Source organism: Danio rerio, chromosome 19 (genome assembly GCF_049306965.1).
Source record: "Danio rerio strain Tuebingen ecotype United States chromosome 19, GRCz12tu, whole genome shotgun sequence".
In the NCBI taxonomy this organism is placed as follows: Eukaryota; Metazoa; Chordata; class Actinopteri; order Cypriniformes; family Danionidae; genus Danio; species Danio rerio.
Window position 1 is genome coordinate 46,542,501 of NC_133194.1, and position 12,500 is coordinate 46,555,000.

Below are 12,500 nucleotides of genomic sequence, written 5' to 3' on the forward strand. Positions count from 1 at the left end.
GCCAATCACAGTCATTTCTGTTGAGCATGTGAGCACAATGGCAAATCAGCACCGTTTAAGAACAGGCTGAAATGTTACCGGGAAATAGACGTTTTTAAATTTTATAACAGCGTCACTAATATATATCTTGACCTCAACTATAATGGTACAAGCTGACTTCGACTTTATCAGCGTCATTAATATTTGATGACATATTAATATCATTAAATATTGAATTAATATCAATATATTTAAGTATTTGACAGAGTAATGACACTTTTAATGAGACATTGCAATTGTTTGTTAGTAGTGGTTGTCACGATACTGAATTCAGTACCAATCGATACTAACATTTTTTAAATGTCCATTTCCCGCTAACATTTGAGCGCTGTTGAGCGCGTTCTTAAACATTGCTGATTTGCCATTGTGTTCTCGTGCTCAACAGAAAAGATTGTGATTGTACGTGAAGGTGACTTCAAACTCACCGCTGTTTACTAAGTGTAACCGCAGATACAGGGACACTGGAGCGTTTTAAAGCTGTGATTCATCAGTGGTATGTCAGCTTATAGACAAACTAGCTGGTTGACAAGACTTTAAAATGCTCCAGTGTCCCTGTATATGCGGTTTCACTCAGTAAACAGAGGTGAGGTTAGTGAACTGATGACCTTCACAGCCAATCACAGTCATTTCTGTTGAGCATGTGAGCACAATGGCAAATCAGCGCTATTTAAGAACGTGCTCAAATGTTAGCGAGAAAAAGACGTTTTTAAAATTCCAGTATCATGACAACCCTATTTGTTATGACAACTTGACATAAACAAATACATCACATTCTGTTTTTGACTTTGTCATGAGTTCTTGACATTTCCAAGATTACAAAACTTGCCATAAATCTGTCATGAAGCCATTATAAATGTGTCATGATTTTTATAACAGCATCATTAATCTATATTTTAGACCTCAACTACAGTGGTACAAGCTGAATTTGACATTAAAATGTCATAAAATATTAATGACGCTGTTAAAAAAATTTGACAGAGTAATTACACTTTTAATGAGACATTTCAATTGTTTGTTATTAGTGTTGTCAGAATACTGGAATTCGGTACCAATCGATACTGAAATTAAAAACGTCCATTTCCCGCTAACATTTAAGCACTGTTGAGCACGTTCTTAAACTGCACGTGAAATTGACATTTTAAAAATTGTCATTAAATAGTAGTGATGCTCTTAAAAATGATTTGACGGAGTAATTACACTTTTAATGAGACATTTAAATTGTTCGTTATTAGTGTAATCAATACTGAAGTTTTAAAAACGTCCATTTCCTGCTAACATTTAAGCGCTGTTGAGCGTTTTCTTAAACAGCGCTGATTTGCCATTGTGTTCACCAGTGCTTTACAAAAATGACTTTGATTGGCCCTGAAGGTCATCAGTTCACCAATCTCACCGCTGTTTACTAAGTGTAATCACAGATACAGGGACACTGGAGTGTTTCACTCAGTAAACAGCAGTGAGTTCAGTGAACTGATGACCTTCACGGTCAGTCATTTTTGTTGAGCAGGTGAACACAATGGAAATCAGCGCGATTTAAAAATGCGCTCAATTGTTGGCGGGAAATTTACTTTTTTAAAATTTCAGTACCGATTGGTAGCAAATTATATCCTAAAATATCGTGACGACTCTATTTGTTATGACAACTTGACATAAACAAATACACCACATCCTGTTTTTGACTTTGTCAAGATTACTTGACATTTCCAAGACAGCAAAACTTGTCATAAATCCATCATCAACATTACTGTCATAAAGCCATTATTAATATGTCAGAAATTTTATAACAGCATCATTAATCTATTTTTTGACCTCAACTAAAGTGGCACAAGCTGAATTTAACATTAAAATGTCATTAAATAGTAATGACGCTGTTAAATTTTTTTTGACGGAGTGAAGACGCTTTAATGAGACGTTTCAATGACAAATACAGTGAAAACGTGATCAGAAAATATTCATTATATTATATTATATTATATTTATATTTTATTATATTATATTATATTATATTATATTATATTATATTATATTATGTTATATTATGTTATATTATATTATATTGGCTTCATGACAATCATGTTTATGACAGATTTATGACAAGTTATGTTGTCTCGGTAGTGTCAAGTTGCCAAAGACCGGTTGTAATGTATTTGTGTATGTCAAGTTGTCATAACAATGTCATATTTGCATTTAAAATGACATTACTGAGCGAATTACACTTAATAACAGTTGTTATAACCATGCATAAAATCCCATTTACATTCCTGACTTGTCATGTAATGATTATAAAGGTTTCATGACTAATGAAAATCTAATAAACACCCTATTCAAGTAAAGCAGGGGTGTCCAAACTCAGTCCTGAAGGGCCGGTGTCCTGCATAATTTAGTTCCAACTTTCTTCAACACACCTGCCTGGACGTTTCTGGTTCAGGTGTGTCTAATTGGGGTTGGAGCTAAACTTTGCAGGACACACTTACTTACAGATTATTTAGCTTGTTTTAAGAACAAACCTCTGACTTATTATGTCTAATAACAAAACTATTTCTCATTTGACTTGTCTAGATATAAAATGCTTCTAAATTTAAGTATTTTAACAAATTTGGACTAGAAACGAGACAAAAACTCAAGTAAACAAATCATTTTTTGCAGTGTGATATGACAGGCATCCAAACACTACTGCCTGTCACGTCTGTTCATTTGTATATTTTTACATGATAATAATAATGCAGAGAAATGAGTCCTGGGGCACCCCAGAAATGCCATGTATGACTGCATGAGAAATCAAGATTTTGGTTTCTATCTTCTCACTTTTTTATGGTTTGCATGTATAGAAATGTGCGTGTGCTACTTTGCTGTATGTCAGAGGTGCGTTTTTGCCCCTTCGAACACCAGCAAACGAGACGCCTGCAGCATTATAGCCATGTTCATCAGGGCTTCCTGTAATCTTAAGGATGGAAATCGTACACTGGAAAATGCATTGGGTGTTGCACTATAGAGCTAGCTGCTAGTTTTTACCCCCCTCTGGTTTTGATATTGAATATAAACAGGACGGGGTCTGGCTCGCTCAAGCTGGAATAGCCACCAAATCCATAGATCATCTTTTGTTACACTTGCCAAAAGCATTGTGTGCTCTCTTTGGCTTTCTGATGATGCTTTCTGTCAGAATTCGTCAATTGGTTTTGTTAGGGAAAGGCTGAATGTTATTAATGACGTGTGTGAGATTTATTTTGATGTTTCCCCACTCACATCGGAGTCTTGCACATTTTGAATGCATGAGGGGGAAATAAAGGGATTTTTTATTTTTAATTCATTTTTGTTTTCCTTCGGATGTTTTTAATGAAGAATTCCCTGTTTCATGTGACTTGTTCTAATTCGAGTGGAATAAATAAAAAGGAATATATTTACAGCTGACTTTATTTGTCATTGGACAATAAAGGAAAGGCAACCAAAATTCGCTTTGGATAAAAGCGTCTGCTAAATGACTAAATGTAAATGTAAATTCAAGTTCATTTGTATAGCGAATTTTACAATAAATATTGTTTCATTGCAGCTTTACAAAAGATGCACATTATTACGTTACAATCAAATATAAGTTATTATATTCACACATTATTAACCTGCAGTTTTGTAGCATATATATATATATATATATATATATATATATATATATATATATATATATACACACACACACACACATACACACACAATTGAAGGCAGAATTATTAGTCCACCCCCCCCCCCCCCCCCCCCAATTTCTGTTTAACAAAGAGAAGATTTCACATTTCTAAACAAAATAGTTTTAATAACATTTCTAATAACTGATTTATTTTATCTTTGCCATGATGACAGTAAATAATATTTTACTAGATATTTTTCAAGACACTTCTATACAGCTTAAAGTCACATTTAAAGGCTTAACTAGGTTAATTAGGTTAACTAGGCAGGTTAGAGTAATTAGGTAAGCTATTGTATGTAGATGGTTTGTTCTAAAGACTATCGAAAAAAAATTTGCCTAAAAGGGCTAATAATTTTGTCCTTAAAATGGTGTTTAAAAATTTGAAACTGTTTTTATTCTAGCCGAAATAAAACAAAAAGGACTTTCTCCAGAAGAAAAAATATTATCAGACATACTGTGAAAATGTCCTCACCCTGTTAAACATCATTTAGGAAATATTTCTAAAAAGTAATAAAAATTCAAAGGGGGGCTAATAATTCTGACTTTAACTGTGTAAATGGATGGTTTGCCCAAAACTTTAATTTCTATCATTATTTACTCACTCTTTACTAGTCACAAACACGTTTGAGTTTCTTTTTTCTGGTAAACACAAAACATATATTTTGAAAAAAGCTAGAAACCAGTAACCATTGACTTCCCTTGTATTTTTATTTTCAATGGATGTCAATGGTTACCAGTTTTCAGCTTTAATCAAAAGAGCTTCATTTGTGTCCAGCATGAAATAAGACACTCATACAATTTTGGAACCACTTAGGGGTGAGCAAATAGTGAGTACGTTTTCATTTCTTGATGAACTATCCCTTTAACTGAAGCTTAGTGGGGAAAAAAAGCAGTCACTTGTACTTCATAAACCAGTAACCATTGACTTCTATAGTATTTTTGTTTTCAATGGATGTCAATGGTTACCCGTTTTCAGCTTTAATCAAAATAGCTTTATTTGTGTCCAGCATGAAATAAGACACTCATACAATTTTGTAGCCAATTAGGGGTGAGCAAATAGTGAGTACGTTTTCATTTTTTGGTGAACTATCCCTTTAACTGAAGCTTAGTGGGGGAAAGAAGCAGTCACTTGTAATTCTGTGTTTGCAGATCAGAATTGTGACACACACCAACACTTCCTGTTTGGGCAACAAGGATCTAAATCTTATATTTATCTTCCCCCTCAGGCTCCAGAAATACTTCAGAACTGCCTGTGTAGACAGGACAGGAGGAAACTGATAAGTATTTTTCCCCAAGTAAAAGATAAAAATATATAAAACACATTCAGGAGAAGGTTATAAAAGAAAGGAGACATAAGTTACATCAACTGCGTATTTGCAAAGAGGAAACCAACATAAAAATGGGGAGGTGTTACAATAATATAGAAGTGTACACACTCACCGGCCATTTTATTAGGTACCCCTACTAGTACCCCTTTCCACCACATCCCAAAGGTGCTCTATTGGATTGAGATCTGGTGGCTGTCGAGGCCATTTGAGTACAGTAAAGTCATTGTCATGTTCAAGAAACCAGTCTGAGATGATTCACGCTTTATGACATGGTGTGTTATCCTGCTGGAAGTAGCCATCAGAAGATGGAGACACTGTGGTCATAAAGGGATGGACATGGTCAACAATACTCAGGTAGGCTGTGGCGTTAACACGATGCTCAATTGGTACTAATGAGCCCAAAGTGTGCCAAGAAAATATCGCCCACACCATTACACCACCACCACCAGCCTGAACCGTTGATACAAGGCAGTAGGTCTGTATGATTAATAGGCACTAAATAAATATTGTTTATGGATAAAAGATTTGATAAAATAGAAAAAGTTGAAAATAAAGCTGATTCAACTAAACTGAATCAGAATTACGTCACAGTTGTTCGTGGCAGATTGAAGAAATCCTGAACATTATACTAATAATCAACTGGAGGAGAGTGTAATCAGAACAATATGCAAGTGTGTATAAATAAATTAGGAGCATTACAGGAAAGCTATCTAAACCTAATCATGAAATGTAGGGACTGAACAAATAAATATTGATAAAATAGAAAAGTAAGAAAAATAAACAAAACTTTTTATTTATTATAAACTTTGAAACATTAATTAAACTAATAATACAAATTCAGATATAAACTATATCCAGGAACATTACAGGAATTGCAAAAACACAACCAGAAATGATAATGAAGCAAAAACATAACAGGTGTTTTGTAATACAAGTATTACAAAATACTTCATTCATTCATTCATTCATTCATTTTCTTGTCGGCTTAGTCCCTTTATTAATCCGGGGTCGCCACAGCGGAATGAACCGCCAACTTATCCAGCAGATTTTTATGCACCGGATGCCCTTCCAGCTGCAACCCATCTCTGGGAAACAACCACACATACACTCATACACTACGGACAATTTAGCCTACCCAATTCACCTGTACCGCATGTCTTTGGACTGTGGGGGAAACCGGAGCACCCAGAGAAAACCAACGCAAACGCAGGAAAAACATGCAAACTCCTGACTGAAACACCAACTGAGCTGAGCTGAGCCCCAGCGACCTTCTTGCTGTGAGGTGACAGCACTACCTACTGCGCCATTGCATCGCCACAAAATACTTCTATACATATAAACAAAAATAATAACTTAGGATAAAATCATCGACTGCAGCGGGGATCAGTACCAGAGAAACATTCCTTCATGAAATCTAACATTAAGTCACTCTTTTTTTTGTTTTTAATTTGCATTAGAGACTCTTTCAAAGATTCCATTTCTAATAAAAATATATTGCAGTTTTGTATACATTTAGAAAATTTCTATTTGTGAATAAAATATTTACCTTGTAAGATATAAACATTAATGACGTACTCGAATGTTCTATAGTGTGTGTGAAAAAGAGCAAATGATTTCTTTTAAAGAGAGCCTGTAATCAACATTTCTTTGCCCAAATAACACGTCACTAACGTCATTCCAAAATTTAAGAGAGACATCACAGTTATACAGATGAGAGGAGTCTTCCATGAATTTAGATAAAATTACTTTGCAAGGATACATTTTGTGAAATATTTTAAAGTGCACTACTTTAACCTTATTTAAAAGGCAAAATTTAAACGGGATTGATCGGGTAGCTTTCCAATTAATATCAATAATTTTTTTCATTCCAATAATATTTCCCTCTAGGGGATAATAAATCTTTTTTTTAAAATAACTTTTATTTAGAAAAGAAGAAATTTACAATATAAATCAGGAAGTAGAAGAATGAAATACAAGAGTATACAATTACACAGTGATAAGAACAATAAGTAAAAAGAAAAGATTAATAGAAAGAAAATAAAAGAGAGAACAAGATGAGGAAAGGGGAAGTACAAAATTAAATTAAATAAAAAATACAGAAAGCATTAATTACTAATATACTGCAAGCATGATATTTTCACAAGTTTCTATTAACTTGCAGAATTTTTTGTTGTTATAGACGTATAGCTTTAAGCATGGAATCAATTTCAATAAAAAAATGGGTAAACGAGGGAGAGGATTTAAGAAATTTTGTTTGTGGATAAAGAATTTTGCATAAAAAAGTAATATATATATATATATATATATATATATATATATATATATATATATATATATATATATATATATATATATATATATATATATTTATTTTCTTAATTTTTGTTCAACAAATAATATCTTTCAGTTGAATGATTTGTTTTGTTGATTGGGATTTACTCAAATAATTCTATAGATCAGACCATTTTTAATGAGATTTTACATGTAAAAAACATGTAAACAAAGTTTCCTCATTTTCCTGACAAAAGGAACAAGTATCTGCAATATCAGTACATTTTGAGATAAATGCATTGGCCGGGTATATTTTGTGTAGAATTTTAAAATGGATTTCATTTGCTTTGTTTGGGATTACATATTTATATTGGAGAAGCCGTGTTCTTTTCCAATCAATATCCTCTATTAATGCTGACCAATATGATTTCCCTCTTGGAACAATTCGATTTTTTTGTTGTTGGAGAATTCGAGGGATAAGTTTGTTGTTGCATTGCTTATCATACACACTAATACCTTCTAATAATAAAGAGGGTTCTATGGTTTTTGGCTTATATATGAAATATGATTTTTGTTAGATGCATTACTTCTTTTGGGATAGCATTTACAATAATGCAAATTTCTTGAATGGGATTGGAAATTGATGAATTTTTATAAACTGCTCATAAGTTAACAAGTTTTCCAAGTCATCAAGGGGATAATAAATCTGAAAACTAAGCACTTTCATAATTACGTCACATTTCCTCATAGCGGACTGGGGGAATTCTGCACATTATATCATATCAGCTTTCCATAATGTAACGTTAATCATAACTATAAACTAATTCGTTCTCAGGCTTGAGTGTTGAATCTTCCTGTTCCTGTTTTTCTCTGTTTCATCTCTCCATCATCACACACTCCTTCTCTCTCTCTCTTTCTCTCCTTTGTCCTTATAAGGAAGTGGAGCAGTTGGTGGAGTTTGGGCGGAAACGGCGCGCAGTGACAGCTGGGAACTTCAACACGCTCATACAGGAAGAGAACGCAGACGGAGAGCCGAAACACACCCATACAACATCCCAACTAAAGCAGGACCACCGGAACATTATTCACACGGCGACGGTAAGCAGAGCACGCGGAATGCATTGTTTACAGGATTACATATCTATGAGGAACGACTTGCCGGCGGAAATCTGCGCAAATCATGACAACTGAAACGGGCATCGCTCGCAATATAGCTGTAATACGTGCATATTACATACAGTGGCATTATGCTTTGTATGTTTATTATATATCTGTGCATATGTGTACATTTCATATCAGCACTGAAACGCGTCGGTTGGAAAAGTTCCTGATCTTGCAGAGCTCAGCGGTTGTGATGGGAAGTCTCTTTTGCGAATCGGTTCCTTTGAACACTTCGAAATGTTAAACGATTCTTTGGCGGCTTTAACGTTACATAATTTTCATTTTTCTTTTAGCGTCTGCGTTTATATATTTAACCCATAAATGTTTAATTATCATATATTTTAGCAAGAGATTAAAACCTAGCATATTCATTATTGTTGGTTTTCGTTCCTGAGTTGATTAGACTTGAAACTGACTCAATGAGAAACCGATTCACTCAGAAGATCCGACTCGAATGAACGCTTAAAATCGCATAGACTGCGAATGTAGGAAGTGGGGCGGGCGTCAAGTGCAGGAAATCCAAACACAAGCTCGTCGTGGACGATATATTGCTTCCGTTTTCAGGTTATTTTCTATAAACAGTCGCTCTTTATTGTGTGAACGAGCTCGCGAGTGTGGCCCCGGCCGGCCTGATTATTCAGTCAAATCACATCACATCACATCACATCACATCTCTTGGCTTGCCTCCTGCCTCGTATCCTATTGCAATCCAATTAATGGCTTGATTTCCTGTCAAGAAACACAGTGAGCGTGTATTGTGTCGCGTGTTTTTTATTTTAATGAATGTGGCACAGCTCATCCTGCGCTATGCCGAGAATGGATGTGATCTGGCCTAGTTTTGAAGCATAAATGACCTGTTTTGTGTCCAGAAGCACAGCTTGCTGCAATATACTTGAGGTTTGAATGTCGCCTCAATATACTGTAGTTTTATCGTGATTTGTGTATCTTTAGGGTGTTGCCTATACAATTTAGTGCAGGTGTGTATTGCAGAGCTGCTGTACTAAACTAAAGCAAACTATTGCCTTCAAGGGTTAGTTCACCCACACATGTAAATACCTTCACCTTTTGATCAATCTCAAGTCCTTCTGTTGAACACAAAGTCAGGTATTTTGAAAAATGTTGTAAACTAAAAAAAGCAGCCCTTGAACATGAAATAATATTGAAGTTAATGGCAGTTTTTTTTTCTTTGTGTTCCTTTGTGTTAAACTGAACTCAAACAGGTTTTTATTAAATGAAGGGAGAGTCAAGGATTGCAGAATATTTGGGCCAACTATCTTTCTAAGTTTGTCTTAATGCTTCACCTAGTGAAGTTCAAGTCAAAGTTGTGGCCGTTTTTTTCTCTGAACTGCAGCTTTATTTCTTGCATTTTTGAGAAAAATTAATATTTTTATCCATTTCTCAGTGAATATAGGTGATATATTTTGGTGCATTTAAACAAAACAGAATTATTACAGATATATTTATTCAAATAATATTTTAGTCACCAAACATATTTAGAAATTGAAAGTCAATACAATTAAATTCAAGCTATATATATATAAAATTATCAACTACAAAATTAAGTGTTTAAATTTTTTGCTGCATGATTTTTTTTTTCCTCTTTTAAATTTTTTTTTTTTTTTGTGACATATATTTATTACTTTTTTCAATTTGCATATCACAACAGATTACACATTTCCAGAATAATAGTCATGAAGACACAGCAAATTTTTTACACCATATTCTCCCTTTTCAGGAATCAAGGAATTTCAAGAAGTTATTAAAAGGTCTCCAGATATCTTCAAACACTTTTTGTTTCTTTTTGACGATGTATGAGATCTTTTCCATTGACAAACTTGACTCCATGTCTTTAATCCACTTTTCAATTCTAGGTTCATTTACATATTTCCAATCACGAGCAATAATGCGTTTAAAAATCTTACAATCCAAACTCTTTTTTTAAAAATTTGTATTTAATATTTTCATAACAGAAATTTGGGTGTAGAGTTTTAAATTAGCTTCAAATTTGGCTTCAGTACTGACTGATCTAATGTATATGCACAGATATAATATTGTAAAGCTTCCTATTTATAATATGAATTCAACAGGTAGATATGTAAAGGGTGTACTTGTGTATGCTGAGCACTGTATAAACCTTTAGAAATCACTAGTTTTGTCCTCTTCAGTGCAGTATATCTTGCAAATCTGATTTTTTTAACTAAGTTTGTGTTGCTATTCTAAAATAGACATGAACTTATGCATCAGTAGAAACAATTAGACCCTCAAAAAGATTTAAAGTTTGGCAGAAATGTTAAGTTACATTTTTTTTTTTAAGATCTGAGGAAGGAACAGGCTTCAATTAATAACAAGTAACCCAGAAAAATACATTTTAATAATAAATTTGAAGGCAACCCAAATTGATTATTTAGTTAGATTTTTTTTCTTTCTAAATGGGTGATAGCTTTAGTAACTCTTATAATAATAATAATAATAATAATAATGTTGAGATGGCTAGATGGCTGTTTCAGAATAATTATTGCCTCTTGTGAACACCAGGATCCAGTCTAAAACACAAGGCAATTTGACTAAACTAATTTGAATGTGTATATATTTTCTTACAATATGGGAGAAAGAAAAAATGGCGAAAGAACAAATTTGACTCTAGTTTGACTTCAGCCTGCGTGTGCACTTCTGCCAGAGCTGCTATCTTTATTACATTTGGCCAAAGTTGAGATTCTGCTGACTGTTTGTATGATTCGCTCATGTGTTTTTATTTCTTCAACAGCGAATTTGCATCTGTAATTTATTATGTATTTTTTGTCCTGTGTAATCAAGTGTTTCGCTCACTCCAGCCTCAGTCAGGCTGCACAATTTATCGTTTCTGCATTGATATTGTAGATTCTGCAATGTGACCACTGCAGATTCACACATTGCAATATCAAGTTGGGATTTTTTATATTTATATCTATATAGGTGTTATTTTTGCATTTGGTTATTGAATGTCTGTACATTATTACTGTTAAGACTTAAAAAAATATAAAAAAAATTATTTATTTAAAAATGTATTTATTAAAATCTATTTATTTATTTATTTATTTCCATTTTCATCTGTGCTTAAATTTGTTTATTGTATTTTGCCTATTTTTTGATAATTTTGTATTTTTATGCAGATGTGCTCCCCTACAAAATCATCCCAACCAATGTAAAACTATGCATTCTTTCCAAATAGTTGCTCAAGTCATGTTGTGGAATTTTTATTAATATCGCAATATATCGCAGAAAAGCAAAACATTGCGATGTCCGTTTTTTTTTTCCAGTATTGTTCAGCCCTTTGTCCAATATTGTGCAATCCATAGCCACTTGTGCCCACAGAGGAATCGGTTCTTGTTTTAATAATCAATATGAAATTACTTTATTACTTTATTTACTTTATCAATTTCATCCTTGTGTGCTGTTGGGGATGTTTTCATCCACTCTGAGGTGATTTTGAGTCTTAATTTGGCCACTAGTTACTTTGTTTCTGCAAACTAAGGGCACTCTGGGCAAATTGACTCCCCTTTCAATATGTTGGTGGCTGTTTTTGCCCCATTGGCCTCCATTTATAATAACAGTTTTGGATTGCAAAGCCATGACACCATATAATCATGCATTCATGATTGTAAGTTTTCCCTGTTGGAAATGTGCAATTTTTTTTTTACTGGGGGTGATCATCAGTTTCAGTGCCAAAAAATAGCTTGATTTCTTTGTTATAAAGATTATAGTGTGTGTGTCTGAGAGGGAGACCTTTGCACACTTATCTTGATATGTCTGAGAAAACCACAAGCACATGATCTCTTACACTGTAAAAAGTGAAAACTTAAATTAATTTGACCTGTTACAATTAAATTAATTAAGTTTGACTTAATTTGACAGTTTTCAGAAATTAAATATTAAAATTTTAAATATTTATTTAAGAGAACAATAATAAAAAACTACATACAGTACAAATAATTTTCTTCCCATGTTAATATAATAATAATAATAATAATAATAATAATTTTGTTTTGTGG

The 12,500-nt window shown here is 33.3% G+C and overlaps 2 protein-coding genes across 3 annotated transcripts in view; both read left to right on the forward strand.

Annotated features, from left to right (window-relative positions):
• kiaa0319l (KIAA0319-like) overlaps positions 1-3,444 on the forward strand; it is a 42,948-nt gene extending 39,504 nt beyond the window's left edge. For both annotated transcript variants that reach the window (XM_003200638.7, XM_068215332.2), the window contains exon 22: positions 1-3,444. This exon is cut by the window's left edge and continues 1,163 nt beyond it. The gene's annotated coding sequence lies outside the window, so the exon portion shown is untranslated.
• Positions 3,445-8,361: 4,917 nt separating this feature from the next.
• Positions 8,362-12,500, forward strand: part of cap1 (CAP, adenylate cyclase-associated protein 1 (yeast)) — a gene marked incomplete at its 5' end in the record, with an annotated part of 21,400 nt that continues 17,261 nt past the window's right edge. Inside the window, 1 exon segment of the mRNA NM_199909.2 lies at positions 8,362-8,409.